The sequence below is a fragment of the Taudactylus pleione genome, unplaced genomic scaffold (genome assembly GCF_031769625.1).
Source record: "Taudactylus pleione unplaced genomic scaffold, aTauple2 ptg000381l, whole genome shotgun sequence".
Lineage (NCBI taxonomy): Eukaryota > Metazoa > Chordata > Amphibia > Anura > Myobatrachidae > Taudactylus > Taudactylus pleione.
The window spans coordinates 10,455,902-10,475,800 of record NW_028284782.1 but is presented as its reverse complement, the minus strand read 5'-3'; the positions used below and the strand labels follow the sequence as shown (position 1 = coordinate 10,475,800).

The 19,899-nt window shown below is 44.0% G+C and overlaps 1 long non-coding RNA gene across 1 annotated transcript; it reads left to right on the top strand.

Annotated features, from left to right (window-relative positions):
* Nucleotides 1-117: 117 nt before the first annotated feature.
* Nucleotides 118-19,382, top strand: LOC148507870 (uncharacterized). The gene is made up of 5 exons (XR_015869660.1): nt 118-178; nt 11,272-11,454; nt 12,006-12,026; nt 18,861-18,939; nt 19,035-19,382. It is a non-coding gene; the product is annotated as an uncharacterized LOC148507870 (long non-coding RNA).
* The last annotated feature ends 517 nt before the right edge of the window (nt 19,383-19,899 follow it).

Here is a 19,899-nt window from a genome sequence, read left to right as displayed (position 1 = left end):
GTGACTCCAATCAGGGCTAGCAATGCTCACAGACAGAGGAGGCTCAGGTGGACAATCAGTGTGGAAGGGAATGCACACAGAGAAATGTAGCAGCCAGCATGACCAGAACAGATCCTCCAGGCAATCACACACACAGATCCATGGAGCCAGCTGGCAGTGGAAAGTCAACAGGCAAAAGGTAAAAACCAGACAGGGTCGTGACATAGTGGGTGATAAAACTCATTGATAAATGAGGCCCTTAGGGCAGGATGTACTAACATTGGCCCTCATTCAGAGCCACTCGCTAGCGGCAGTACGCTCGTTCCGAGCGATGTTCGCACATCTGCGCATGCGTACGGATCGTTATACGCATGCGCGAACCAGTCAGTGCGGCCGAAATTCATGTGCTCGCAATATAGCGAATGCCTGCTATTTTGAGTGACAGAATGAGGCGTATGTGGGTGGTAACAGGGGAAGGTGCTTGAAAATGGGGAGTGGAGATCCGAACGCAGGCGTGCTTAAAGGTCAAAACGGGCGTTTTATGGGTGTGCATAATTAATACAGCAGCATCATTGACCACGTCACTGGGTTATTTTCTAGCCAGAACTGCTCGCAAGTTTGTGGTAGCAAAAACCAACCACAAGAATAGCGAGCAGTTCATACGCTGGTCGATGTACTCGATTAATCTAATAAATAGCGGACATGACGTATGGTGCGTGCGGCCAGGGGGCGTTTTTAACAAATAAACGAGCGTATGTTTTGCTCGCTCATTCAAACTTAGAGGTGGGAACAGACTGCAATTTGCGAACTGATCATTTGAATAGCCAGCCCTTGTTTTTGAACGAGCGAGCGCAAATAGCGAACGGCTCTGAATCAGGCCCATTGTGCGGTACATCCTGCCCGACATTGCATCCCTACTCATCGCATATGTACTAACAGTACCGCAAAGGACAGCTCTTCCAATAAGAGCTGTCCTTTGCAATCAGTGCTGTGCCCTGGACTACCGGGTTTATGGTCCGGGAGTCCATCTGCGCATGCACAAAGAGATGTGGCGGCTGTGGCGCATGCTGGGAGGGATCCCTCATTCCAGCACGATGTGGTAGAAGCCCATAGGCTTCTATAGGATAACGCTAGCAAAACCTGGCATTACCCTCTGCATCACAGCCCTGGTGGCCACCCAATAGTACAGCCATGGCCAAAGCTTTTGAGAATGACACAAGTATTGGTTTTCACAAAGTTTGCTGCTTCAGTGTTTTTAGACCTTTTTGTCAGATGTTACTATGGTTTGCTGAAGTAAAATTACAAGCATTTCATAAGTGTCAAAGGCTTTTATTGATAAGTTTATGCAAAGAGTCAATATTTGCAGTGCTGACCACCCAAAATATAGATGTTTTTGTTCCCCGAGCCACTTAGTTATCACTTTTGCCTTATGGCAAAGGCATTGTTCATCACCAAACTGTTCTTGGATGGTTGGGAGAAGTTGCTCTTGCTTCTTTTTCAAGACCTCTGCAATTAACCCTGGCATGCTGTCAATCAAATTCTGGGCCACATACTGACTGATTGCCGCCCATTCTTTCCTAATCAATGCTTGAAGTCTGTCAGAACTTGTGGGTTTTTGTTTGGCCACCCGCCTCTTGAGGATTGACCACAAGTTCTCAATGGGATTAAGGTCTGGGGAGTTTCATGGCCATGGTCATGCCAACAGTAAAGCATCCTGAGACCATTCATGTGTGGAATTGCTTCTCAGCCAAGGGAGTGGGCTCGCTCACAATTTTGCCTAAGAACACAGCCATGAATAAAGAATGATACCAAAACATCCTCCAAGAGCAACTTCTCCCAACCATCCAAGAACAGTTTGGTGATGAACAATGCCTTTTCCAGCATGATGGAGCATCTTGCCATAAGGCAAAAGTGATAACTAAGTGGCTCGGGGAACAAAAACATCTAAATTTTGGGTGGTCAACACTGCAAATATTGACTCTTTGCATAAACTTAATGTAATGGTCAATAAAAGCCTTTGGCACGTATGAAATGCTTGTAATTTTACTTCAGTATACCATAGTAACATCTAACAAAAAGGTCTAAAAACACTGAAGCAGCAAACTTTGTGCAAACCAATACTTGTGTCATTCTCAAAACTTTTGACCATGGCTGTACATTTGGAAAATGCGGTAAAACCCTGAAAACTGGGTTTTTATTGCATATTCCATTTAGTACATCCCAGCCTTAGTGTTCAAAGTGTGTGTACAGGTTGGAGGCTTCAAACCACTAAACTATCTGTTTGAAGTGTCACAGCATTGAAATATCAGATATCTTTGTGGTGAAGTCTGTCCTTCTTTGTTTTGTCTCTCAGCCCAAATTCGTGTGATGAATTTATGCTTGTACAATAGTGGTTTTAGGGATATATATTACGTTTTGTGACAATGTCCTAGAGTTATGTGTCTTTCTATTTTATAAGTCATGTATACATATTTTGATATGCAACCAGAGAGTTGACATTCACAAGGTCGACATTCATAATATCAACACCAGAATGTTGAAAATGATGATGTCCACAGGGCCAAAATGTTGACAGCCAACATGTTGACATTTGCAAAATGTCACCACGGAGAAGATATCAACATAGTGAAAATGCTGACGTTAGCGTTAGGGTAGACTAAAAGCCACGTGTCAACATTATCACCATGTCAACATGTCACCAGACATGTTAGCATGCTGTATGTCCACATGCTAACCATATTGACATTTTCATATCGACATTATGAATATCTAAATGGTGAACGTTGACAAAATATACCAAACCCCTTTATTTTTACTTATTTTAATTTATTTATTCAATATGCTACTGTATTCTTAGTTTACTCAGTTCTGCTCTTCCAGGCAGCATACACAGAAAGGAACTTGCTCAGATCAATTTATAAGCCCATGACAGGTGCATGTAGGGGAGGGGTTAATCTAGACTAGAAAAAAAAGCACAATATTTCCCCCAGCACCCTGCAAATAGGCCATCATAAAGAGACTTACATTATACCTGATAATAGCAACACAGAGATCTCCGGGCCTGATTCAGACCTGGTCGCAAGGCTGCGTTTGCATACAGCCTGCCAATGGTAGCAATCTGCACATGCGTACAAGACGCAGTGCACTTGTGCGAACCAGTCACTGCGATCGGGAAATGATCACAGCCAGTAAACAGACACTCCACAAGCATGAGTGACATGACGTGCCGTTTGTGGGTGGTGACAGGGGGTGGTCGATGGTAATTGGGGTGTGGTGGTGCGAACGCAGGCGTGTCTGTGAATTGGATCGCCATTTCAGGGGCGTGCATAATTAAGACGCATCGTCAGTATACACATCACATGGCTGAATTAAACACAGCAGCACTCGCAGTGCTTGCGGTAGGGTATGGTCAACCACGAGTGGTGAGTATGGGATTGGTCTGATGTCATCCCATGTTACCGATTGTTTAATACACTTTCTGGAGATGACGTATGTTACTAAGGGAAAGTGGGCGTCTTGTGTCAGGCTGGTGGGCATCTAATTTCATACAGCGATTGCTCGGCAAAACGGCGTGCTAATACCTTGCTAACGATCGCGGGATTTGCATACTTTGACTGCGGACGTCTGCATGCGAACGCAGCCTTGCGACCGAGTCTGAATCAGGCCCTCAGTTGCATACATTTGCAAATATATGGTAAGCCACCAGTCCCCTGCAAGGTATCTTTGTTCTGGTGGTCCTACCACTACATGAAAATAGCACCTACTTTGGGTCATATATTTATGTACAGGTTGAGTCTCCCATATCCAAGATGCTTGGGACCAGGGGTATTTTGGATAACGGAATATTCCGTAGTTTGAAATATTTGTATACCATAATGAAATATCTTGGGAATAGGATCCAAATATACGCACAGAATGCATTTATGTGTTATATACACCTTATACACACAGCCTGCAGGTAATTTTATACATTATTTTCAATAATTTTGTCGCTCAAGCAAAGTTTGTGTACAGAAATGAAATAAATTTATGTTTCATGTACACCTTATACACACAATTTTATACAATATTTTTAATAATTTGTACCTTAGACAAAGTTTGTGTACATTGAACCATCAAAATCAAAGGTATCATTATCTCAGTCATGCCAAAAATATTCCGTATTTCGGAATATTTGGATATGGGAGACTCAACCTGTATTTGTACATTGAGAGCTAACTTAATTGGAAGCACCCCAAGATCCTTCAGTATGGCACTACAATGATCAGCATACACTCCAACTACTGTTCCCATTCATGATACACAGAAAGGAAGTTGCTCAATTCAATTTATTAGCCCATCACAAGTGCATGTAAGGGAGGGGTTAATCTAGACTAGAAAAAAAACCAGCTAAAAATTCCCATAGCACACTGCAAATAGGACATCACAAAGAAATTTACATTCTACCTGATAATACAAATGCAGAGATCTCAGTCGCATACATTTGCAAATATATGGTAAGTCACCTGGCCCCGGCAAGGCATCTCTGTTCTGGTGGTCATAGTGATACATGATAATAGCACCTACTTTGGGTCATATATTTATGTATTTTTAAACTGCATGGGGGAAGTTATGTGTCTGGGTGTTGCTAGGGTGTTAGTAGTGAATACAGGGGGGGTGGTGTGTTCCTGGGTGCTGCTGGGGTGTTGGCAGTGAATGCAGGGGGAGGAGAGTGTGTGAGTTCTACTGGGGTGTTGTCAGTGAATGTATGGGGGTAGAGTGTGAGTGGGTGGTGCTGGGGTGTTGGCAGTGAATGTAGGGGAGAAAGTGTGCCTGGGTGCTGCTGGGGTATTGGCAGTGAATGCAAGGGAGAGTGTGTGTCTGGGTGCTGCTAGGATGTTATCAGTAAATGCAGGGGGGAGAGTGCATGGGTTCTGCTGGGGTATTGGCAGTGAATGCAGGGGGAGAGTGTGGGTGCTGCTGCAGTGTTGGAAGTTAATGTGGTTTAGGGGGAGTGTGTGTGAGTGCTGCTGGGTCTGGGGTGTTGAAAGTGACTGCAATCAGATGGAGGGCAACAACAACTATCTCACCCTTGGTATGAACTTACAGCCCTGCAAGTGTGGACTAACCACCACCAGCACACATACTGGGTCTGATTCAGAGTTGTATGTAAACCCGATGCTTTACATACATCTCTGATGGTGGGGTACCTGCACATGTGTAGAATGAGTCCTGCATAATTGCAAGCAGTACCCCCAAGCCTCAGCATGATTGCAATGGCTGTTTTGGGGCTGGGCAAGCTCTCCTTGTCACTCTTCACCATACTTGCCTACTCTCCTGGGACTGCAGGGAGCCTCCCAAAAATTGTATGCCACTCCCGGCCCCACAAGGGCAAGTCTCCTGAAATGGCCACCCCCCCCCGCTTTTTCAAATGACCCTCTGCTGATTGGTGGGACCTGAATCTATACAGGAGTCTTCAGCCTCCATGTCTGTGTTTATAGAGCAGATCATGTGATGAATATTTTATTGTATGTATTTTTGGATTAGCAAATACCTATATGATGCAGAGCATCTGGTTTGTAACTTTAGTCTTTTTGGAGACTCTATGACAGGAGCTCTGTATTCTTTTTTTATCCATGTCAAACTCTGTAATTTTCCACTAATCTGTAATAAATGTGTCTCTATTCTCTCAAGGGCTTTGGAAATATGATTTTGTTATTTGGTTGAATGATATTGCATTGTAACCACCTTTGTGAGTGGGTATTAGTTTGACACATGTGATGATTTTGGGCATGCATGAACTCCTGCTGGATATCTAAACTAATCAACTGCAGCTGTGATATCAATACTGGGGTTCTGTCGTGGGGGCAGAGAGACTTCATGCTGAGCCTGTGACGTGTCTGGCTTTCATGATGTGCGTGTAGTGCATACGGTAATCAATGTCGCTGACATGGAGGATAATGATGATGTCCTCATCTCCCTCTGGAGGTGCAGCAATGGCTCCTACTGTAGTCTCTGCAGCATGTTGCCATAATGGTCCTGTAAATGAAAACTTATGTGTAAGGATTTCCTTTTGCTTTCATTGTCTCTTGGTGTAACTGTGGACTCATCAGATCCGTCTTCATCTGAGGCTCCATTGGCATTGCTGGGGGTTCTCTGGGCCTGATTCAGAGCTGAACGCTCTGACCAGAGCGCTCGCTCTGAATCAGGGCCGTCCTATTTAAATGTGAAGCGGCCTTTTGGACGCTCACATAGCTGTGGGTTACCACCCACAGCTTATGCGAGCGTCCATGATGATGGTCGCGATGGTCAAAGACCGTCGCGACCATCGGGCTTGCAACGAGACCCTGCGGTAGGGTCTCACTGCCCCAAGCCCTGGAGTGATTTTGGCCAAAATCACTCCCACTGACTTCACTAGTGATGTCAGTGGGGCCGGACCCAGACGGTAGGCGTTCCCATGGGAACGCCTCCGTCTGGCAGCCACGCCCCCAGCACGCCCACCAAAGGGGGCGTGCTGTCAGTCACCATCGACAGCACGCCCCCTTTGGTGCGAGACCGGGTCTCGCGCATGCGCACAAAGGAACTCCCGCCATCGTGCGCATTCGCACAACATCGACCCGCTTGCGAGCGACCTTTGCTCGCGAGTGGGTCTGAATGACCCCCTCTGTGTGAAGAGTCTGTTGATAGAAGTGTGGGACAATTACATTATTATTTTGAAAAGATTGTTATAACTGTATAACCTGGGAGGTAAAACCATAAACACACTACATATTAGTGAACTTACATTTGTCAATCTGCATTGATTTGAACACATTTAACACACATTATTATTATTATTATTATTATTATTATTATTTTTATTTAACATAAAATCTAAACATATATACAGTAGAACATTTATACTGTAGGCAAAATCATTTTTATACTCAACAGATTGTTAGGCGGGTGTGGAATATAAGATTGATATTCTTCATGTCGACATTCATCATGTGTACCCTGCTGAAATATTGATATGATAGAATATCAACAAACAATTCCTGGTGGTCTAAGAGTGACTTATCTGCTCCAGTGTTGGCTACCGGTTCCCAGCATTTCTGGCAGAGATATGATGGAACGGTTGTTACATGGTATATTCTTCCCCACACCGTAATCCCTCTCCCCCTCCTGCAGCTCAACCCTAACCTCCTAGTGCCTACCCCCCTGCAGCCTAAACCTAACCTCTCCCTAGTGCCTAACCCTAACGCCCCTGCACCCTAACCTCTCCCTAGTGCCAAACCCTAACCTCCTCCTAGTGCCTAACTCTCCCCCTAAAGCCTAACCCTAACCTCCTCCTAGTTCCTAACCATAACCCCCACTGCAGCCTATCCCTAACCTCTACCTAGTGCCTAACCCTAACCCCTCTGTACCCTAACCTCTCCCTAGTGCCAAACCCTAACCTCCTCCTAGTGCCTAACCCTCCCCCTGCAGCCTAACCCTAACCTCCTCCTAGTGCCTAACCCTCCCCCTGCAGCCTAACCCTAACCTCCTCCTAGTGCCTAACCATAACCCCCCTGCAGCCTACCCCTAACCTCTACCTAGTGCCAAACCCTAACCTCCTAGTGCCAAACCCTAACCTCCTCCTAGTGCCTAACCTTCCCCCTGCAGCCTAACCCTAACCTCCTCCTAGTGCCTAACCATAACCCCCCTGCAGCCTACCCCTAACCTCTACCTAGTGCCAAACCCTAACCCACCCTGCAGCCTAAACCTAACCCCTCCCTAGTGCCAAATCCTAACCTCCCCTAGTGCCTAAACCTAACCCTCCTGTCCTGCAGCTTAACCCTGATGTCGACATTCTGAGGATGTTAATTGTGTTGCCTGTTGACATTTCAACAATGACATAACTGTCAATATTTTGATGTCAACATTGTGACTGCATCCCGCTGAAGGCATCTCGTTGTCATGCACACCAATGACTTCCAAAAGCTCCACTGGCAGTATGCACCTCAGTTCTTCTTCATAGGAGTGGTTATTTGAACAAACAGGGGAGGGCTGCCTACTATTGCTACAGCAGTGTTAGGATCATTGGGCACAAATACGCTTCATGGAGTTCATCTCACTGTTTCCTTGGCTGCTCGGTTGCAAGAGCTTTCATTGAGTGGCCAACCTGACACTACAGGCAATCACATGACTCCACTGCACAAATCCTGTAAGAGTTTACAAAACTCTTGCATTCAATAAATCATCACAACTGATCTTGGAGAAGCCCATCCCTATAGCAATTACCTTTTCCCATGGAACAATATATTTGCTGGTACTTGGTTGTCCCCAGGACATAAACATAAACTCTGGTTTATACAGTCAGTTACACAGAACTAGAAAAACTAAATGACTGAAATAACTAAGTTAACCATTCCAAGGTATGAAATGAGAAGTGCAGTATGAAGTACCAAAGGCAACTAGCAGACACAGCAGGGGTGGATCTGTGATACCAAGGGTGTTTTAATGGGCACAGATAAGTTGGGTGTAGATGGTACTTTACAGCTGAGACGACAGCTCCAGCAGATCCTCCTTCTCCTGTGGCAATGATTTCATGTGCTTTATTCACATTGGTTGTAGCAGAGCCTCATACACACAGTAACATTACATAATATAACAGCCTTTGTAAATGGAATAATCAAGTAGATTTATTACAGGGGGTAGGAAGATATAGATCCAGGGCAGGTCACTGTATGAAAATAATGGCTGGCACAAAATGGCTGCCACTCTTAACATATATAAACTGGTTTTGATGTGAACAAGCACAGGTAAAATGGCCATCATCACAATGACACGTCTGGGTTCTCATGCTATGGGACCCAGAGAGAAGGAGTAAACACCACAATCCGCTACATGTTGTACTGATGAAAGACCACACACCTCTACCCCTTCTCACATAGACACTACCGGTTCACTCTCTCATTGCCATAATCTACTAGGATCCTCTGCAATGTTCTTAGAATATCAGATAGAAAGCAGAAGTGGAGCACCCATATAGTGGTGGGACTCTGCATACTAAGCGTCTCTTCACGATTCTAATATCAACACCTGTATCATACTTGCCAACTCTCCCTCATTGCCAGGGAGACTCCCTGAAACAGTAACAATTTCCCTGACTCTCTGAAGTGTCTAGCAATCTCCCTGATTGCACCTTACCCCCATTATGTAGCTGTTATATACTTGGAAAAAAAGAAATCAGAGATATATACATTCAAATGGTGTAATCAGTACCATTTCCCTGCATTGATCCCTATGGCTACATGCATTTTCATATAAGGTTCACTTATATGGAACCCTTTGTAAAACACAGTACATGAGCAAGCCCTGAGAAGAATCAATGTGCTTTCATCAACAAGTAGATCTTACTAACCGCTTTGGCACGCCTCTCAGATGTAGCAGTACACAGTCCACATTATCTCCACTCTCATAGGTGTTGCTTTCACAATCTACCTGAAATGTTATTTTCAAAAGTAGGCAAGTATACCCTGCATACACATGATTTCACATGATTTCCAACAGATTATGGGCCCAGGCACCCACAGAGCCAGAAACACAAGCTATTAGAGATGCCCAAAGCAGCATACAGATGCCATCTTAGGCATATGTGTAGTGCACACTACATAAGAATACAGAGTGTTTACAGCACAGAATGTTTACAGCACAGTGTGTCAGCACATCAGCTAATCAGTGCACAGAAGCTGCATAAGAACACAGAGTGAAGACAGCATAGAATCATATACAGACCAAGAAATGCAACAGCAGAGAATAGTAAGCCCTGAATGTTACAGATAGCCACAGAAATGAGTACTGGTATACTGATTCAGGTGTAACAAGGCATTTCAACTTCAATGAGGAATGGTTCACTAAGTTAACCAAATGTGACCCTATCACTATCAAAGGAATTGGCAATCAAGTCCTTACAGCTACTAGAGTTGGGACAATTACAGCTTGCTTAAAAATTGGGATAAGAGCAAAAGTCATTAATACTCTGATATAGAAGATTTGGGCAGCTTGAATATGACAATTTTCAGAAGCTACACAGCGGGATGGTCACAGGAATGTTAATGACTAATGCAAAGAAACCCATATCCCCATTGTGGGGAAACAAAGTCATCAGCCATTTCCAAAGTCAACAAACAGACCTACAAAACCACTTGAAATAGTACATTCAGATGTGTGTGGTCCAATAGAAGTAAAGTTTGTGAGTAGATACAGATACTTTGTGTTGATTATAGATGACTTCACCAATATGACACATGTGTATTCATTAGAGAGAAATCTGAAGTGGTAAAAAGGACAGATTACAGGGGGTAAATTTACAAAGAATCGAGTTTGCGTGAGTTTGCATTCTCACCCGAGTTTAGCCTTTTTTCCCGGCTGGCAAATTTACTAAGGGCAAACACAAGTGAACTCGCACTAAACAGACATCAAAACTCGCATGAGTTTTCAAAACTCGCCAAAATACACCATCGTCAAAACTCACAAGTACTTCCCATAGAAACTAATACAACTCGCAAATTTACCAAGATTCGAGTTTTGGAACTTGCACGGGAGTTTCTCAAACTCACTCCAAAATAGACTTTTCCAATAGCCATGGCTTTTTAGGAGGCGTTTGATCCTGAACGCATTGGCTGATGTTGAGGTCATACAGATGTTCTGGCTGAATTGTAACAACATATTCAATCTGTATGAGCGAGTCAAGCAGGACCTAGACCCTAACACAGCACGTTCACACTCTGTCTCAGGCCTGCATAAGCTTCTGGCTGTGCTGCACTTTTTTGGCTACTGGGAATTTTCAGTCTGTCACTGGTAGAGTTCTCAGTATATCCCAGTCCATATTTTCAAGGTACTTCAACCAGGTACTGGTGGCATTCCAACCACTAATTGATTCCTGCATCTGCTTCCTTAGCCACAACACACAGTAGCATGCAGTCAGGGTAGCTTTTCATAACATGGCACGCATGCCAAATGTCTTGGGCGCTATTGACTACACACACAGTGAGCTGAGACCACCTAGAGGGCGTGTGCACATTTACCTCAATAGGCATCATGTACATTCCACAAATGTGCAGGTGGTTTGTGATGCTAAAATAAAAATGTGTTGTAGTCGGTTAACCTGGCTCATGTCATGATGCCTTCATCCTCAGGCAATCATCCCTTCATGCACGTTTTGAGGCCGGACAAATGCCGGAGGGATCGTTGCTGGATCAGTACCTTTGTCAGTGTTTCTTTTCTGAAAATGTATATGTATATGTTTGTTAAAAACTAAAATGTGTTTACTTTTTTTTTTACTTTCAGGTGATGCTGGGTATGGGTGTTTGAGTTGGCTTCTGACTCCGTTGTCACTTCCAGATTCTCCTGCTGAGCATAATTATGCTTTAGACAGTGAGCTAGCAGGGGACTCTGTTGTATCTGGTGACAATTTGAGCACAAAGAGTGGGAGGCAGATTAGGCTCCAGCTCATCACTCAGCATTTCCAGGGTAAGTTTTTTGTTTGGTTTGTGTGTAGTTACCTGCCCCTGTTTAAGGCTTTAAAATATCAATTCACATTTGTAATTTGACATTTAATGTTGTCAGTAGTGGACACATGTTTTAAAGTTAAAGTACAACATGTCAAATGTAAGGTCTTATCCATGTGTGCCCCATTAAATGTGTCAGCATAATTTGATTTACCGTAGGTTTGCTTAGTTGTGGAGGACTTCTCCTTGTCAAGCAACCTCATTTGATATAGCAGCATTCTAATATTCGTCTGCTATGGTGCAATAGTTTGGCTAACTTCAATTTTTCTCTTTAAGTAATTGTCAGTGTGGTCTTACCTACCCCAATATTTTAGACTTGTGATACCACAATTTTTCCGCTTAATTTCAAATAATGAAAAGACAAACCACATTTTTGGTTAGTTTTGTTTGGCTGATATATTATCCATTAGTAAAATGCTCACTTACAATCTAAAATCGATTAATATTAGTGAAGTGCTGTCTTTTTTGTTTAATGTATTATCAACCATTATTTTTTTATCTTATAATCCTCAGAAATATGATTGTGGCAATAAGGTAATTATTTTTTGACTAAATTATAATTTTTAATGCCATTTAAAAATAACTCTTCAAACCTTAAACAGTGTGTTTGGTTTACCAAGGCAACATGCACAGTCCCCTTTGTGGCTCAAATGTGTTTAGCAATGAACATTGAGTTTAATCAATAAAATGTAATGTAAATCTACACATATTTGGCATTAGGGGTGTGCACCGGCCACTTTTCATGTTTTGTGTTTTGGATCTGGATCTTTCTTCGTGTTTTGGATCTGGATTGGTTTTGCCAAAACCACCCTTCCGTGTTTTGGGTTCTGTGTTTTGTGTTTAGGATCTGTATTTTATTTAAAAAAAAAGTATAATGCTAAGAAAAAAAAGAGGTACAAGATGGAATTGTCCTTGGGTAATGTTGTGTAAACAGGACATGCACACTTTAACAAACCAATCATTCCAGGGTCTGCCACACGACTGTGGCTGAAATGATTGGTTCATTTAGGCCCCCATAAAACAAGCTGGCAATTAATCTGTCCCTGCACAAACTGGCTCTATGGAGGCAAGATGTCGTCCTCATCCTCCTTATCCACTGATTCCTCACCCTCACCAGTGTTGTGTACATCCTCATCCTCACAGAGTATTAATTCGTCCCCACTGGAATCCACCACCGCAGGTCCCTCTGTACGTTCTGGAGGCTGGTCTCCCTGGAAGAGTTGAAAATTCATTTTGATGAACATCATCTTCTCCACATTTTGTGGAAGCAACCTCCTACGCCTTTCGCTGACAAGGTTCCCGGCTGCACTAAACACTCTTTCGGAGTACACACTGGTGGGGGGGCAACTCAGGTAAAATAGAGCCAGTTTGTACAGGGACCTCCAAATTGCCTCTTTTTCCTGCCACTACAGGTACGGACTGTCTGACATACCTACTTGGATGCTGTCACCGATGTAATCCTCCACCATTCAATGGTGACCGTATCATATGCAGTGACACTAGACATGTCAGAAATTGTTGAAAGGTCCTTCAGTCCGGACCTGATGTCCAAACTTGTTCCTGCCTGCCCTGCATCACCACCAACGGGTTGCTTAGGATACCTAAGTTGTTTCCTGGCAGCCCCAGTTGCGGGAGAAAATGAAGAAGGAGCTGTTGACGTGTCACGTTCCGCTTCAGCTGACAGTGTTTTCATCAGCAGGTCTTTGCACCTCTGCAGGCTTATTTCGGCTGGAAAGAGAGACACCACATAGGCTTTAAACCTAGGACTGAGCATGGTGGCCAAAATGTAGTGGTCTGATTTCAACAGATTGACCACCCTGGAATCCTGGCAAAGTGAATGAAGGGGTTCATCCACAATTCCCACATTCAGAGCGGAATCGCTCCGTTTTAGCTCCTCCTTCACTTTCTCCAGCTGCTTCTGCAAAAGCCTGATGAGGGGAATGACCTGTCTCAAGCTGGCAGTGTCTGAACTGACTTCACGTGTGGCAAGTTCGAAGGGCTGGAGAACCTTGCACAACATGGAAATTATTCTCCACTGCGCTTGAGTCAGGTGCATACTCCCTCCTTTGCCTATGTCATAGGTGGATGTTTAGGCTTGAATGGCCTTTTGCTGCTCCTCCATCCTCTGAAGCATATAGAGGGTTGAGTTCCACCGTGTCAGAACCTCTTGGTTCAGGTGATGGCGGGGCAGGTTCAAGAGTGTTTGCTGGCGCTCCAGTCTTCGGCACGCAGTCGCTGAATGGCAAAAGTGGGCAGAAATTTTTTGGGCCACCCAAAGCGTCTCCATTGCACGCCCCTGTCGTTTTTCAGAAAATTCTGCACCACCAAATTTATTGTGTGAGCAAAACATGGGACGTGCTGGAATTTGCCAAGATGTAATGCCCGCACAATATTGGTGGTGTTGTCAGATATCACAAATTCCCAGGAGAGTCTAAGTGGGGTAAGCCAATGGGCGATGATTTCCCTCAGTTTCTCTAAGAGGTTGTCGGCGGTGTGCCTCTTACTGAAACTGGTGATACACAGTGTAGCCTGCCTTGGAATGAGCTGGCGTTTCTGAGATGCTGCTACTGGTGACGCTGCTATTGTTGCTGCGTAAGGTGATACATCTACCCAGTGGGCTGTACAGTCATATAGTCCTTAGTCTGCCCTGTTCCACTTGTTCACATGTCCGTGGTTAAGTGGACATTGGGTACAACCGCATTTTTTAGGACACTGAGGACACTGTTTCTGACATTTCTGTACAGTCTCGGTATTGCCTGCCTAGTGAAGTGCAATCTAGACGGGATTTGGTACCGGGGACACACTACCTCCATCAATTGTCTAAATCCCACTGCACTAATGGCAGATACCGGACGCACGTCTAACACCAACATAGCAGTCAAGGCCTCAGTTATCCGTTTTGCTTCAGGTTGACTGCTGTCGTAGTTCATCCTCCTCGCTAAGGACTGTTGGAGGGTCAATTGTTTAGTAAAAGTAGTGGTGTTCCTACTTCCTCTCTGGGATGATGAATGACTCCCAGCAGCAACAGCAGCAGCGGCAGCAGTAGGCGTAGCAATGCAGGATCCTCTGGAGGAATCCCGGATAGGAGAGTCAGTCATGCCAGTGACATGGCCTGCAGGACTACTTCCGATCCTGACTAAGGAGGAAATTGACAAGGAGGTATTTGACGGTGTGGTTTGCAGATGCTTGGATATAACAGGACAAAGGGATTTAGGTGTCCCTGGACTGCTTACGGTCTTAGCCAAAGTTTCTGAACTTGACAGTAACTTTTTATGAACGCGCTGCAGGTGACGTATACGGGAGGATGTTCCTAGGTGGTTAACGTCCCTACCCCTACTTATTTCATCTTTACATATGGTACATATGGCAAGACAGTTGTTGTTTGGATTTGGATAGAAATATTGCCAGACCAAAGAGGTGGAATGTTTGGTCTTCTGCCCGGGCATGATGGGCTTTTTCATCCCATGGACAACAACTGTCTCCCCCAGAGCCTGATTTAAACAAACCACATCACCATCAGAATCCTCCTCGCCAACTTCCTCCTCAGCGCCAGCTACACCAGTATCCTCATCCTGTTGTACTTCAACAGTGACATCTTCAATTTGCATATCAGCAAGTGGACTGTGGGTGCTCCTTCCAGCACTTGCAGAGGGCATGCAAATGGTGGAAAGAGCCACCTCTTCCTGTCCAGTGTTGGGAAGGTCAGGCATCGCAACCGCCACCACACTTGGACTCTCCTTGGGGATTTGTGATATCTTCTTAGAACGCACAGTTCTTCGCTGTGCTTTTGCCAGCTTAACTCGTTTGATTTTTGTAGTGGGAGGAGGGCTTCCATCGTCATGTGAAGCTGAACCACTAGTCATGAACATATGGAAAGACCTTAGCCGTTCCTTGGCACTCCGTGTCGTAAATGACATATTAGCAAGTTTACGTTTCTCCTCAGATGATTCAAATGTTTTTTTAAGGTAATTTTCCTGAACTTTGTCATTTGGGATTTTATATGCCCTCTACTATGACATTGGGCATCAATCTTGGCAGACGACATTGATGGCATTTTATTGTCTATGTCATGACTAGTGGCTGCAGCTTCAGCACTAGGAGGAAGTGGTTCTTGATCTTTCCCTATTCTATTTTTATCGGACAAAGTTTTGTCCATTTATGTTATATTGATATATACGTGCGGCTAAGGCGCACACAAACACAGAAAAGAAGAATTTTTTTTTTTGGGGGGGGTTCACTTTGGGGGTTACACCACCCTTTTACAGACGAGCCAGCTGCCCCTTTACTTATGACACAGGCACACGCTTGGCGCTGCTCCTTTGTTGATGCACATGCGGCTACTGTGCATACATTTCACACACAAACACAGAAAAAAAGAATTGTTTCTTTTTTGCGGAGCGCACTTTGGGGGTTACACCACCCTAAAATAATTGTTTATTTTTTGAGGAGCGTACTTTGGGGGTTACACCACCCTTTAAGAGATGAGCCAGCCGGCCCTTTACTTATGACACAGGTGCACGCTTGGCGCTGCTCCTTTGTTGATGCACGTGCGGCTACTGTGCATACATTTCACACACAAACACAGAAAAAAAGAATTGTTTATTTTGTGGAGCGCACTTTGGGGGTTACACCACCCTTTAATAGATGAGCCAGCCGGCCCTTTACTTATGACACGGGTGCACGCTTGGCGCTGCTCCTTTGTTGATGCACGTGCAGCTACTGCGCACACAATTCACAAACACAGAAAAGAATTTTTTATTTTTTTTGGAGTGCACTTTGGGGGTTACACCACCCTTTAACAGACAAGCCAGCCGGCCCTTTACATATGACACAGGCACACGCTTGGTGCTGCTCCTTTGTTGATGCACGTGCCGCTACTGCGCATATATTTCACACACAAATACAAAAAAAAGAAGAATTGTTTATTTTTTGTGGAACGCAATTTGGGGGTTACAACACCCTTTAACAGATGAGCCAGCCGGCCCTTTACTTATGACACAGGCGCACGCTTGGCGCTGCTCCTTTGTTGATGCACGTGTGGCTACTGCGCACACAATTCACAAACACAGAAAAGAAGAATTTTTTTTTTTGGAGTGCACTTGGGGGTTACACCACACTTTAACAGATGAGCCAGTCGGCCCTTTACTTATGACACAGGCGCACGCTTGGCGCTGCTCCTTTGTTGATACACGTGCGGCTACTGCGCATACATTTCACACACAAACACAGAAAAAAAGAATTGTTTATTTTTTGTGGAGCGCACTTTGGGGGTTACACCACCCTTTAACAGATGAGCCAGCCGGCCCTTTACTTATGACACAGGTGCACGCTTGGCGCTGCTCCTTTGTTGATGCATGTGCAGCTACAGTGCACACAATTCACAAACACAGAAATAAATCTTTTTTTGGCACTTGGGTGGAGCACCCCTGATGACAGATCACCACCTGGACAACACTACAGCACCCCTTTAGGACTACAGCCTTTATGGGACACTGCACAACACAGCCCAGCCAGCCCCTGTAGACTTTTGGAGTGGACACAGCCCCTATGGACAACTGACTGCACACCACAGCCCAGCCAGCCCCTATGGACAACAGCAGCATAACACAGTCCAGCCAGCCCCTATGGACTTTGGAGGAGTGGGCACAGCCCCTATGGACAACAGCAGCACAGCACAACACAACACAGCCCAGCCAGCCCTAACTCCCAACCTCCCTCTTTACTGTCCACAGCCGGAGTGAGAAATGGCACCGACGCTGGGACCTTTTATAGAATCCAAAACCTGCGAGATCCGGAAGGCGGGATGATGACGTTTTGCCTCAATTTCAGTTCCGAGTCAGGCGGGAAAACCCGAGCCGGAGTCAGGGGGTCATGCAGACCCGCTCGTGAGTGGCAGTACGCTCGCAAGTGGGTCGATTTTCCCCCACTGCGCATGCGCACGAGGGAGGGAGCTCCGTCGTGCGCATGCGCGAGACCCGGCGAGCGACGGGCTCTCCATCGCTCCGGGTCTCGCACCAAAGGGGGCATGCTGTCGATGTTGATTGACAGCATGCCCCCTTTGGTGTGCGTGCCCGGTGCGTGCCTGTCAGACGGAGGCGTTCCCATGGGAACGCCTATCGTCTGAAGCCGGCCCCACTGACATCACTAGTGATGTCATTGGGAGTGATTTTGGCTCTGATTCCAATTGGTTGGAATTTTTTTGGGGTGCCTTGCTTCTCGGACGTGAACCCCTTAATGCTAGGGACGCCAGTATAGAGGAGCCTTGACGATTGGCCTGGCGCTTATTCATATATTTGCAAATGTATGTAACTAATACCTCTGAATCGCTATTATCATGTAGGATTTAAGTATTGTTTTTGCTGCAGTGTGCTGGGGGGCAAATCTCTTTTTTTTCTGTGTTCAGTGTAAACCCCGCCCTTTACAAGCACCTGTGGTATGCAATTAAGCTGATCTGAGCAGCTACCAATTTTTTGTAACTTACAAAAATGCAAGTTATATTTATGAGATCTGTTAAAAATGTTTGCCATAATAAGAGCAACATCTTCACTTGGCAATAAAAACACTATCTTAAAATAGCCACTGTGGGGGACAAGACATCTATAAATATCTTGATATTTTCTACTGTTGGTTTGTGTTTTTTTTTTAAATAAAGTATAAACAAGTGCATCTATATGAAGTTAAAAACTAACGTGATCCAAATGGTTTCATTAATGGATACCCCATCATTAAGTAATCAGAACACTTACAAATGACCATCAGAGTATGAGTTTGTGGGGTGATGTAAGCCTGACAAATGTGTTTTTATAATGATATTTGTAATTACTGTTTGAAAACTAAATTATATGAACATCTAAGTTACCTTTGGTTGTTTTAAAGGGTCTACAGCTGTGTCTCACATCATTTGCAAAGGTAACAGTTGGCTTGACAATGTGCTTGGACTATTGGACCGTAGAAACATAATACACTTTTAGAAAGTAATGTTGTTACAAATGTATTCTAGGTAGGATGTTAACTGGATACGTGATGAAATTTAATTTTTTGAAGCTTTATATGTTTTTCGTTTAGTTTGGACATGTTTATCATTTTTAAGGTAATCTAATGGTTGTTTAATGTATGAAATACACACAACAAGATGGTGTGTGCCCATGCTGGTGTGTGTCCCCTCACCTATAAACAGTACCTTAATTGCCCACAACAGTACTCATCCTTAAAGAAATATAACAGAAACCTTACTATTTAAGCACTGGAAGCACTCAATTACAAGCCATTTATTGGACATAAAAAATACAGTATGTATATACGAAACTTTATTTGTCACCTAGAAATGTTGAATTGTGCAGTGTAATTGTCTCTTTTCTGTAATCACAGACTCACCTTCCAGAAGTGGGGATTCTGGACCAGTAGTCAGATTCAGAGAGGACATTGTTGGACCAGTGCCTTGCTGTAGGTGTGTTGAGGGCGTAATTTGTGTGGAAGGCAAGGATGGTCCTGAAAAATAAAACCAATAAACATTAATCTTTACTTTTTACATCTCGTCTGCAGGTAGACAATTAATGTTTCCCTTTAATTACCTTCATCTGCCAAATACAAAACTTGAAGTTGCCTGGAGTGTCTTTTGGTCTGTGATGGGTGCTGTGGCCTGGCTGGAGCTTAATGACAAACATTTCAAATTTGACATTGGTACTTCTAAATGGTGAAAGCAGAGGCAACAATGTTAGACATTATTTACCTGCAGTATCAGTGTCCGGGGCCCGCACTTGGCTACGTAGCCTTCTTCCTGCTGGGGTTTGCTGTTGTCTGGATGGGCCTGAAAGAATTGAAGTGATGTTTTTTTATCTGTTTTTTTTTTGTACTGTTGTATACAAATGCAAACACTTTGTGCTCTCATTTACCGGCATCTTTCAAATCAGTATCCTCCTGTTGCCTGAGTTTACGTTTTTTTTATGCAGTTTTTTTGCCTATCTAAAAATGAATTGATAAAGATAATACATTTTGAGTTTTTAATTATTTAATGCAGTTTGATTTAGTAATTTGCTGAAACCACATATTTTGAAAAAGTATTTTGTTTTGTGTTACTACATTTTTAAAATATATTTTTAGGGCAAATGTACATTAGTATTGTTGAGTGTTGACAAATGATGTTTATTTTTTAATTTTATTGTATGTTGCCATTAACAACATTATTTAAGTAGCATACACCAAAAAAAAAACACAACAAGCACAGAACCTTTACATTACTCTATAGAGCACACATTCCACTATATGAGTAAGAATTGAGCAGGTAGGTGATCATACTCAAAATGTACCCATGTGAGACACCTACTTTAACATGTTGGCCAAACAAACCAAGAACAAGCGATAGTGGGGTGTGAAGTGTCAAATCAAGTGTAGTGTGATTAGCAAATTA